The following is a 12,650-nucleotide window of genomic DNA, read 5'->3' as shown; positions in this document are numbered from 1 at the left end:
TACTACATTTAATCCCCTCGTCTAAATCATTAATGTACAGTGTAAATAGCTGGGGCCCCAGCACAGAACCTTGCGGTACCCCACTAGTCACTGCCTGCCATTCTGAAAAGTACCCAGATACACAACATCACTCCCACCTCAAAGTCAAAGTGAAAACTATTTACAAGGTGAGGTGGTCGGGAGCCTTTCTTTCCCTGGTGGACCGCCTCGGTACAAATGTCTGTTCTGGTATGTTGGCTGTGCCCTCGCTGGGCTGCATGTTGTTGGCTCTGCAGGGCTGCTGGGTGAGCCTGGCCTTGCTGGGCTGTTGGGCGTGATGGGTTCGATTTCCTGGTCCGGGTGGTGTCGTTTATTTTTTTTTTTTTTTTTTTTTTAATCCAATTTCGTTCCAGATCAACTCGAATGCCAAAGATCACTTTGCGCCAATGTGTTTGATCTTAGGCCAAAAGGCCGAGAGGCGAAGTTGCACTGTTCCTGGAAATATTGCAATACCAGGTCGGTGCATAGAGTGGACGGGGCCTGCCCCTGATCCAGCTCCCTGTCCAAAAATCAATTCAATATCATGTCCCCATAGGGGATATTAAACTGATAAGAACAGATACTAGACTTGATCTTAGCCAAAAGGCCGAGTCCGGGTGGTGTCGTTGATCCTTTGGGTGTGTGTTGTGGGCTCGAAAAAGGTGGTGTCTGCTGTGGGTTGTTCAGGGCAGTCTGTGAACCGCAGCCTCGTTTGGTCCAGGTGCTTTCTGAAAATTTGTCCATTGTCTAGTTTGACTACAAACACCCTACTCCCTTCTTTAGCTATCACCGTGCCCGCGATCCACTTGGGACCATGTCCATAGTTTAGCACATACACAGGGTCATTCAGATCAATTTCCCGTGACACAATGGCGCGACCATCGTTTACATTTTGTTGCTGCCGCCTGCTCTCTATCTGATCATGCAGGTTGGGGTGAACCAGCGAGAGTCTGGTTTTAAGTGTCCTTTTCATGAGTAGCTCAGCCGGGGGCATCCCAATGAGCGAGTGAGGTCTTGTGCGGTAGCTGAGCAGTACTCGGGACAGGCGGGTTTGGAGTGAGCCTTCTGTGACTCGTTTAAGGCTCTGCTTGATTGTTTGTACTGCCCGCTCTGCCTGCCCATTGGAGGCTGGTTTAAACGGGGCAGAGGTGATATGTTGGTGAGAGGTGGGAGCAGTGTCGGAGCGGCCTATAAAAGGCCCAGCGGGAGCTCGAGAGTCAGCGGCAGTTGGTGAGAGGTGGGAGCAGTGTCGGAGCGGCCTATGAAAGGCCCAGCGGGAGCTCGAGAGTCAGCGGTAGTTGGCGAGAGGTGGGAGCAGCGTCGGAGCGGCCTATAAAAGGCCCAGCGGGAGCTCGAGAGTCAGCGGTAGTTGGCGAGAGGTGGGAGCAGCGTCGGAGCGGCCTATAAAAGGCCCAGCGGGAGCGCGAGAGTCAGCGGTAGTTGGTGAGAGGCGGGAGCAGTGTCGGAGCGGCCTATAAAAGGCCCAGCGGGAGCTCGAGAGTCAGCGGTAGTTGGTGAGAGGTGGGAGCAGTGTCGGAGCGGCCTATAAAAGGCCCAGCGGGAGCTCGAAAGTCAGCGGTAGTTGGTGAGAGGTGGGAGCGGCCTATAAAAGGCCCAGCGGGAGCTCGAGAGTCAGCGGTAGTTGGTGAGAGGTGGGAGCGGCCTATAAAAGGCATACCGGTGCAGCTACAGCGGGAGAGAAAGCAAAAAAGAAGTAGAAAGGAATCAAAAGGTGACGTCACAGCCAATGGGGTAAGTGATTGGCTGGTGATTGGTGAGTAGCTTTTCTTTTTATTTTTATATCAGTAAGTAAACTGTAACATTGTTATTACCAATTTAAGGGTATCTAAGGGTTAAGGCATGGCAGGAGAGCTCGGTCACGTGATATGCTCCTCCTGTGCCATGTGGGAACTCAGGGACGCTTCCGGTGTCCCTGACGACTACGTGTGTAAGAAGTGTATCTGCCTCCATCTCCTGATGGACCGCGTTGCGGAATTGGAGCTGAGGGTGGATTCACTCTGGAGCATCCACAATGCTGAGAATGACATAAGTGGCACGTGTAGTGAGTTGGTCTTACCGCATGAGAAGGATCCACAGCCAGCTAAGGAATGGAAGACCAGCAGGAAGAGTAGTACAAAGAAGGTAGTGCAGGGGTCCCATCTGGTCATCCCCCTGCAAAACAGATACACTGTTTTGAGTGCTGTTGAGGGGGATGACTCATCAGGGGAGAGCAACAGCAACCAAGTTCGTGGCACCGTGGCTGGCTCTGTTGTACAGGAGGGCATAAAAAAGAGTAGGAGAGCGATAGTGATAGGGGATTCAATCATAAGGGGAATAGATAGGCGTTTCTGCGGCCGCAATCGAGACTCCAGGATGGTATGTTGCCTCCCTGGTGCAAGGGTCAAGGATGTCTCTGAGCGAGTGCAGGACATTCTGAAAAGGGAGGGAGAACAGCCAGTTGTCGTGGTGCACATTGGTACCAACGACATAGGTAAAAAAAAGGGATAAGGTCCTACGAGATGAATTTAAGGAGCTAGGAGTTAAATTAAAAAGTAGGACCTCAAAAGTAGTAATCTCGGGATTGCTACCAGTGCCACATGCTAGTCAGAGTAGGAATCGCAGGATAGCACAGATGAATACGTGGCTTGAGCAGTGGTGCAGCAGGGAGGGATTCAAATTCGTGGGGCATTGGAACAGGTTCTGGGGGAGGTGGGACCAGTACAAACCAGACGGTCTGCACTTGGGCAGGAACGGAACCAATGTGCTAGGGGGAGTGTTTGCTAGTGCTGTTGGTGAGGAGTTAAACTAATATGGCAGGGGGATGGGAACCAATACAGGGAGACAGAGGGAAACAAAAAGGAGACAAAAACAAAAGACAGAAAAGAGATGAGTAAAAGTGGAGGGCAGAGAAATCAAAGGCAAGAAACAAAAAGGGCCACTGAATATAAAAGGGCTACAGGAGGGGTAAAAACTAAAAATCATGGTTTAAAAACTAGGATGAAAACACTCTATCTAAATGCACGCAGCATTAGAAATAAAGTAAATGAGTTGACGGCACAAATCATTACAAATGGGTATGATTTGGTGGCCATTACAGAGACATGGTTGCAAGGTGGCCAGGACTGGGAATTAAACGTACAGGGGTATCTGACGATTCGGAAAGATAGGCAGGAAGGGAAGGGAGGTGGGGTAGCTCTGTTAATAAGGGATGATATCAGGGCAGTTGTGAGGGATGATATTGGCTCCAATGAACAAAATGTTGAATCATTGTGGGTGGAGATTAGAGATAGTAAGGGGAAAAAGTCACTGGTCGGCGTAGTTTATAGGCCCCCAAATAATAACTTCATGGTGGGGCAGGCAATAATCAAGGGAATAATGGAGGCATGTGAAAAAGGAACGGCAGTAGTTATGGGGGATTTTAACCTACATATCGATTGGTCAAATCAAATCGCAGGGGGTAGCCTGGAGGAGGAATTCATAGAATGCATACGGGATTGTTTCTTAGAACGGTATGTAACAGAGCCTACAAGGGAGAAAGCCATTTTGGATCTGGTCCTGTGTAACGAGACAGGAAAAATAAATGATCTCCTCGTAAAAGATCCTCTCGGAATGAGTGATCACAATATGGTTGAATTTGTAATACAGATTGAGGATGAGGAAGTTGTGTCAGAAACGAGCGTACTATGCTTAAACAAAGGGGACTACAGTGGGATGAGGGCAGAGTTGGCTAAAGTAGACTGGAAACAAGGACTAAACGGTGGCACAATTGAGGAACAGTGGAGGACTTTTAAGGAGCTCTTAATGCGCAACAAAAATATATTCCAGTGAAAAAGAAGGGCGGCAAGAGAAGAGATAACCAGCCGTGGATAACCAAGGAAATAATCAAAGACCAATGCGTATAAGGTGGCCAAGGTTAGTGGGAAACTAGAGGATTGGGAAGATTTTAAGCAACAGCAAAGAATGACTAAAAAAGCAATAAAGAAAGGGAAGATAGATTACGAAGGTAAACTTGTGCAAAACATAAAAACAGATAGTAAAAGCTTTTACAGATATATAAAACGGAAAAGAGTGACTAAAGTAAATGTTGGTCCCTCAGAAGATGAAAAGGGGGATTTAATAATGGGAAATGTGGAAATGGCTGAGACCTTAAACAATTATTTTGCTTCCGTCTTCACAGTGGAAGACACAAAACCATGCCAAAAATTGCTGGTCATAAGAATGTGGGAAGGGAGGACCTTGAGATGATCACTATCACTAGGGAGGTAGTGCTGGACAGACTAATGGGACTGAAGGTAGACAAGTCCCCTGGTCCTGATGAAATGCATCTCAGGGTATTAAAAGAGATGGTGGAAGTTATAGCAGATGCATTTGTTATAATCTACCAAAATTCTCTGGACTCTGGGGAGGTACCAGCAGATTGGAGAGCAGCTAATGTAACGCCTCTGTTTAAAAAAGGGGGCAGGCAAAAGGCAGGTAACTATAGGCCGGTTAGTTTAACATCTGTAGTGGGGAAAATGCTTGAAACTATCATTAAGGAAGAAATAGCGGGACATCTGGATAGGAATAGTGCAATCAAGCAGACGCAGCATGGATTCATGAACGGGAAATCATGTTTAACTAATTTACTGGAATTCTTTGAGGATATAACGAGCATGGTGGATAGAGGTGTACCGATGGATGTGGTGTATTTAGATTTCTAAAAGGCATTCGATAAGGTGCCTCACAAAAGGTTACTGCAGAAGATAAAGGTACGCGGAGTCAGAGGAAACGTATTAGCATGGATAGAGAATTGGCTGGCGAACAGAAAGCAGAGAGTCGGGATAAATGGGTCCTTTTCCGGTTGGAAATCAGTGGTTAGTGGTGTGCCACAGGGATCAGTGCTGGGACCACAACTGTTTACAATATACATAGATGACCTGGAGGAGGGGACAGAGTGTAGTGCAACAAAATTTGCAGATGACACTAAGATTAGTGGGAAAGCGGGTTGTGTAGAGGACTCAGAGAAGCTGCAAGGAGATTTGGATAGGTTAAGCGAATGGGCTAAGGTTTGGCAGATGGAATACAATGTCGGAAAGTGTGAGGTCATCCACCTTGGGAAAAAAAACAGTAAAGGGGAATATTATTTGAATGGGGAGAAATTACAACATGCTGCGGTGCAGAGGGACCTGGGGGGTCCTTGTGCATGAATCCCAAAAAGTTAGTTTGCAGGTGCAGCAGGTAATCAGGAAGGCGAATGGAATGTTGGCCTTCATTGCGAAAGGGATGGAGTACAAAAGCAGGGAGGTCCTGCTGCAACTGTATAAGGTATTGGTAAGGCCGCACCTGGAGTACTGCGTGCAGTTTTGGTCACCTTACTTAAGGAAGGATATACTAGCTTTGGAGGGGGTACAGAGACGATTCACTAGGCTGATTCGAGAAATGAGGGGGTTACCTTATGATGATAGATTGAGTAGACTGGGTCTTTACTCCTTGGAGTTCAGAAGGATGAGGGGTGATCTTATAGAAACATTTAAAATCATGAAAGGGATAGACAAGATAGAGGCAGAGAGGTTGTTTCCATTGGTGGGGGAGACTAGAACTAGGGGGCACAGCCTCAAAATACGGAGGAGCCAATTTAAAACCGAGTTGAGAAGGAATTTCTTCTCCCAGAGGGTTGTGAATCTGTGGAATTCTCTGCCCAAGGAAGCAGTTGAGGCTAGCTCATTGAATGTATTCAAGTCACAGATAGATAGATTTTTAAGCAATAAGGGAATTAAGGGTTACGAGGAGAGGGCGGGTAAGTGGAGCTGAGTCCACGACCAGATCAGCCATGATCTTATTGAATGGCGGAGCAGGCTCGAGGGGCTAGATGGCCTACTCCTGTTCCTAATTCTTATGTTCTTATGTTCTTATGTTTGATCCCATTGCGGGTCATGAATTCTTTAAATTCGGCACTGGTGAAACATGGCCCGTTGTACTGACCAGTATGTCAGGCAGGCCGTGGGTGGCAAACATGGCCCTCAGGCTTTCAATGGTGGCGGTGGCGATGCTTCCCGACATTATTTCATTCAATCCATTTTGAAAAAGCATCCACCACCACCAGGAACATTTTACCGAGAAACAGGCCCGCATAGTCGACATGGATCCTCGACCATGGTCTGGAGGGCCAGGACCACAAACTTAGTGGTCCTCTCTGGGTGCGTTGCTCAACTGAGCACATACGCTGCATTGCCGTACACAGGACTAAGTCAGAGTCGATACCGGGCCACCACACGTGGGATCTGGTTATCGCTTTCATGTGTGCTGTGGAGATCTGAGATGAACGTCTCCCTGCCCTTTTTTGGTAGCACTACGCGGTTACCCCACAACAGGCAGTCTGCCTGAATGGACAGCTTATCCTTTCGCCGCTGGAACGGCTTGATTGGTTCTTGCATTTCAACAGGGATGCTGGCCCAGCTCCCATGCAGTACACAGTTTTTTACTAGGGACAGCAGAGGATCTTGGCTGGTCCAAGTCCTAATCTGGCGGGCCGTGACAGGTGATTTATCATTTTCAAACGCTTCCATGACCATCAACAAGTTTGCAGGCTGCGCCATTTCCACCCCCGTGGTGGGCAATGGTAGCCGACTGAGAGCATCTGCACAGTTCTCGGTGCCTGGCCTGTGGCGGATGGTATAGTTATACGCTGATAGCGTGAGTGCCCACCTTTGTATGCGGGCTGAGGCACCAGTATTTATCCCCTTGTTTTCAGCAAACAGGGATGTGAGGGGCTTGTGATCGGTTTCCAGCTCAATTTTGAGGCCAAACAGGTACTGATGTATTTTCTTTACCCCGAACACACACGCTAATGCCTCTTTCTCAATCATGCTGTAGGCCCTCTCGGCCTTAGACAAGCTCCTGGAAGCATAGGCGACAGGTTGCAACTTCCCCGCAACGTTAGCTTGTTGTAATACACACCCGACTCCATACGATGACGCGTCACATGCTAGCACAAGTCTTTTACACGGGTTATACAATACAAGCAACTTGTTGGAGCATAAAATGTTTCTGGCTTTCTCAAAAGCAATTACTTGGTTTTTTTCCCCATACCCAGTTCTCACCTTTGCGCAATGACACATGTAGGGGCTCTAAAAGGATGCTTAACCCCGATAGGAAGTTGCCAAAATAGTTGAGGAGTCCCAGGAACGACCGCAGCTCAGTGACATTCTGTGGCCTGGGCACATTTCTGATAGCCTCTGTCTTGGCGTCTGTGGGCCGAATGCCGTCCGCCACGATCTTTCTCCCAAAAACTCCACTTCTGTTGCCATGAAGATGCATTTCGACCTCTTCAGCCGCAGCCCTACGCGACCCAGTCACTGGAGGACCTCCTCCACGTTTTGTAGGTGCTCGGCGGTGTCCTGACCCGTGACCAATATGTCGTCCTGAAAGACCACCGTGTGTGGTACCGACTTGAGTAGGCTCTCCATGTTTCTCTGGAGGATTGCTGCAGCCGACCGAATTCCAAACGGGCATCTGTTGTAGATGAACAGTCCCTTGTGCGTGTTGATGCAGGTGAGGCCCTTCGAAGACTCCTCCAGCTCCTGTGTCATGTAGGTCAAAGTCAGGTAGAGCTTGGTGAACGTCTTGCCTCCTGCCAGTGTCGCAAATAGGTCGTCTGCCTTAGGTAGTGGGTATTGGTCCTGTAGCGAGAAACGATTAATAGTTACTTTATAATCGCCGCAAATCCTGACCGTGCCATCACTTTTGAGTACTGGAACAATCGGGCTGGCCCACTCACTGAATTCCACTGGGGAGATGATGCCCTCACGTTGCAGCCTGTCCAGCTCGATTTCCACTCTCTCCCTCATCATGTGAGGTACCGCTCGCGCCTTGTGGTGAATGGGTCATGCCTCTGGGACCAAGTGGATCCGCACCTTCTCCCCGGAAAAGTTTCCAATGCCTGGCTCAAAAACGGAAGGAAATTTGTTAAGAACCTGGGTACATGAGACCTCATCGACATGTGATAGCGCTCGGATGTCATCCCAGTTCCAGCAGATTTTGCCCAGCCAGCTCCTTCCAAGCAGTGTGAGGCCATCGCCCGGGACAATCCAGAGTGGCAGTTCGTGCACCGTGCCCTCAGAGGTGACCTTGACCATGGCGCTGCCCAGGACAGTGACAAGCTCTTTGGTGTACGTTCTCAGTTTCGTGTGGATGGGGCTCAGGGCTGGTCTGAATGCCTTGTTGCACCACAGTCTCTCAAACATCTTTTTACTCATGATGGATTGGCTAGCGCCAGTGTCCTGTTCCACGGCTACGGGTAAGCCATTCAATTTTACGTTTAGCATTATAGAAACATAGAAACATAGAAAATAGGTGCAGGAGCAGGCCATTCAGCCCTTCTAGCCTGCACCGCCATTCAATGAGTTCATGGCTGAACATGAAACTTCAGTACCCACTTCTTGCTTTCACGCCATACCCCTTGATCCCCTGAGTAGTAAGGACTTCATCTAACTCCCTTTTGAATATATTTAGTGAATTGGCCTCAACTACTTCCTGTGGTAGAGAATTCCACAGGTTCACCACTCTCTGGGTGAAGAAGTTTCTCCTTATCTTGGTCCTAAATGGCTTACCCCTTATCCTTAGACTGTGACCCCTGGTTCTGGACTTCCCCAACATTGGGAACATTCTTCCTGCATCCAACCTGTCCAAACCCGTCAGAATTTTAAACGTTTCTATGAGGTCCCCTCTCACTCTTCTGAACTCCAGTGAATACAAGCCCAGTTGATCCAGTCTTTCTTGATAGGTCAGTCCCACCATCCCGGGAATCAGTCTGGTGAATCTTCGCTGCACTCCCTCAATAGCAAGAATGTCCTTCCTCAAGTTAGGAGACCAAAACTGTACACAATACTCCAGGTGTGGCCTCACCAAGGCCCTGTACAACTGTAGCAACACCTCCCTGCCCCTGTACTCAAATCCCCTCGCTATGAAGGCCAACATGCCATTTGCTTTCTTAACCGCCTGCTGTACCTGCATGCCAACCTTCAATGACTGATGTACCATGACACCCAGGTCTCGTTGCACCTTCCCTTTTCCTAATCTGTCACCATTCAGATAATAGTCTGTCTCTCTGTTTTTACCACCAAAGTGGATAACCTCACATTTATCCACATTATACTTCATCTGCCACGCATTTGCCCACTCACCTAACCTATCCAAGTCACTCTGTGGCCTCATAGTTGGACATTTCATCGAAAATGTGTGCACCCCATGTACTTCAGCATCTGCCTCCTCTCTCTGAGGCTCGAAATTACTTTGATCCACCATGGACCGATCTTCCTCTGCCACGTGGTGGTTAACAGGTTTTGCAGAGCTTGCAGCTCATTTGCAAGCTCGTTGGAGGTGCCCCATTGTTCCACAGCTCTTGCAAACATACCCTTTGAAGCGGCATGAATAGGCTGAATGGAAGCCTCCACAACACCAACAAGGTGTGAATTGCCTTGCATTCATCCTTTGTTGGGGACTCTGAGTCATCTGGGTCACCTGGCAGTTGCAGACTCGTGGGTTCTACCCTGTACATTTCTGCTCGCAAACACAGTTCCAGTTAATTTATGAACATTGCTAACACTTGTGTGCTGAGAGATTTGTTTGGTGTTATCACTGGTGGATATAAACACCTGTGCTATCGCAATGGCCTTACTGAGGTGTTTCTACAGTCAAAAGTTTTCGTAGGATGGTCTTGTGGCCAATGCCCAGTACAAAAAGGTCTCTCAGCATTTGCTCCAGGTAACCATCAAACTCACATTGTCCTGCAAGTCACCTTAGCTTGACGATGTAGCTCGCCACTTCCTGACCTTCAGATCACTGGCACGTGTAGAACCAATACCTCGCCATTAGCACGCTCTCCCTCGGGTTAAGATGCTCCCGAACCAGTGTACACAGCTCCTCATACGCCTTATCTGTGGGTTTCATCGGAGCCAGAAGATTCTTCATGAGGCTGTCGGTCGGTGTCCCGCAGACTGTGAGGAGGACCGCTCTCCTTTTTGCAGCGCTTCCTTCTCCGTTCAGCTCATTGGCTACAAAGTACTGGTCTAGCCGTTCGAGGTAGGTTTCCCAGTCCTCACCCTCCGAGAACTTCTCCAGGATGCCCACAGTTTGCTGCATCTTTGCGTTGGATTCGTATTCTCGTCGCCAGTTATTGTGTTCCTAACACAGATGAGGCTGCACACAGGGAGGTTAAAGTAACAGTGACCTCAGTCTTTAATAAGACACTCCAGAGTGAGGAGCAGGCCTGAGGGGCCGGCTTGTATACAGTGCTCCCAAGGGATGCTGGGGTCCCTTGGGACTTCAGGGGATGAGCTCCCTGGTGGCGGAACATGGGAGTGCATTCTTTACAGATACACAACACTGAGCACCTCGAGTCTCGTCACCGAGAGCATGCAGAAATCAAGTGCAGGAGCGTGCGGCAAACCAGTCCCACCCACCTGCGACAGGGATTGCGGTTTTCGTGCTGGACTGTTCAGCCACCTAAGAACTCATGTTAAAAGTGGAAGCAAGTCTTCCTCGATTCTTCGGGACCGCCTCTGATGATTGACGCATGAGCCAGAAGACGGCACCTCCGACAGTGCAGCACGCCCTCAGCGTGTCAACCTAGATTTTTGTGCCCAAGTTCCTGGAGGTGGACTCGAACCCACAACCTTCTGACCCAGAGACGAGAGTGCTGCCCACTGAGCCGCTGCCACATACGGATGCAGCAACAGGCATTGTCCGAGTCGTGTTTAAGATTTATTTTAAGCAGCAGTTTTTTTTTAAATTGAAGAGCGAAGCTTGTGGGAAGGAAACAGTTAATGAAGCAACGAACGGTTTGGAGAGGGAGGGGCAGCCAATACCTGAAGCCAGCTTGCAAGACTGACCCCTCCCTCTAACATTTCAACGCCTTTGACTGGAGAGAGAGAAACTCGTGTTTGTCATAAGCCTGTCGAACCGAGGAGGAGAGGATCAGAGTCTGGGAGGAACTTCCTCAAAGCACACACACACACACACACTAAAGGTGAATTTCGCCAATCGGTGTCATGGCAGGCTGCAATGTGTGACTTGCTTTGCTCAGTGGGTCTGGGCAGACCCGTGCCTCTGTGCAAACAACACACACACACACAAGCGAGCCTGCTGTTGTTGTGAGTCCCCGAGACTTGTTGTGAAGTGTGTCTGAGAAAACAGGAGATCCAGCAGACACTCGCCTCGCCTCGCCTTCCTGTGAGCCCTGCTTTGCTCGGGTAAGGATTCTCTCTCTCTGCATGTTTGGGGAGGGTTGTTACTTTTCCTTTTAAAGGGGGCCCACAGAGTGCCCCCCCCCCCAATGTCCCCAGGGTGGGGACCTCCTGTTGCATGCGGGTCCTTGTGTTCAATGTCAATGTCCCATTGTTCCTGGCCAGACACACCAGGTGTGGAAACCGACACACACCCTGGGCGCCGCCTTCCTTTCACACGCCACACATTTCCCCCAAAGTTGCTGCCCACACGCACCGCTCCCACCCCCCGCCCCCCCGGCCCCCGGGCTAGTCACCTCGCACTTTCCATCACTTTCCTTCTGCCTAACTTTCCTTCCACTTCCTCTTTTTGTTCTTGTCTCTGTTTCTCTTTCCTGCCCCGCCCCGTGCTCGAGTTCCCACAGGTTTCACCGAAGTTCATCGCTCGTGGAAAAGGCTCGAAAGGGGAGGGGGAGGGGGATGATGAGGGGAGGGGGGGGAGGGGGGATGATGATGAAAGGGGGAGGGGAGGGGGAGGGGGAGGGGGATGATGATGAAAGGGGGGAGGGGAGGGGGAGGGGAGGGGGATGATTATGAAAGGGGGGAGGGGAGGGGGGATGATGATGAAAGGGGGGAGGGAGGGGGATGATGATGAAAGGGGGGAGGGGAGGGGGGATGATGATGAAAGGGGGGGGAGGGGGGATGATGGGGAAAGGGGGGGGAGGGGGGATGATGGGGAAAGGGGGGGGAGGGGGGATGATGATGAAAGTGGGGCGGGAGGGGGGATGATGAAAGGGGGGAGGGGAGGGGAGGGGGGATGATGAAAGGGGGGAGGGGAGGGGAGGGGAGGGGGATGATGAAAGGGGGGAGGGGGATGATGAAAGGGGGGAGGGGAGGGGAGGGGAGGGGGGATGATGAAAGGGGGGAGGGGAGGGAGGGGGGATGATGAAAGGGGGGAGGGGAGGGGAGGGGGGATGATGAAAGGGGGAGGGAGGGGATGATGAAAGGGGGGAGAGGAGGGGGATGATGAAAGGGGGGAGGGGAGGGGGATGATGAAAGGGGGAGGGGAGGGGAGGGGGATGATGAAAGGGGGAGGGGAGGGGAGGGGGATGATGAAAGGGGGAGGGGAGGGGGAGGGGGGATGATGAAAGGGGGAGGGGAGGGGAGGGGGATGATGAAAGGGGGAGGGGGGATGATGAAAGGGGGGAGGGGAGGGGGATGATGAAAGGGGGAGGGGGGATGATGAAAGGGGGAGGGGGATGATGAAAGGGGGAGGGGGAATGATGAGAGGGGCGATAATGAAAGGGGGAGGGGGGATGATGAGAGGGGGAGGGGGAGGGGGGATGATGAAAGGGGGGGTAGAGGAGGGGTGAGGAAAGGGGGGAGGAGGATGGAATACTATCTCTCTATGATCTCTCTCTCCTCCTAACT

The 12,650-nt window shown here is 50.5% G+C and overlaps 1 pseudogene; it reads right to left on the bottom strand.

Annotated features, from left to right (window-relative positions):
• Positions 1-458: 458 nt before the first annotated feature.
• On the bottom strand, positions 459-637 carry LOC139239262 (U2 spliceosomal RNA; annotated as a pseudogene).
• Between the last annotated feature and the right edge of the window lie 12,013 nt (positions 638-12,650).

The sequence above is a fragment of the Pristiophorus japonicus genome, chromosome 26 (assembly GCF_044704955.1).
Source record: "Pristiophorus japonicus isolate sPriJap1 chromosome 26, sPriJap1.hap1, whole genome shotgun sequence".
Taxonomy (NCBI): Eukaryota; Metazoa; Chordata; class Chondrichthyes; family Pristiophoridae; genus Pristiophorus; species Pristiophorus japonicus.
Note: the sequence above shows the minus strand (reverse complement) of the source record. Positions and strands in the feature narration are given on the sequence as shown.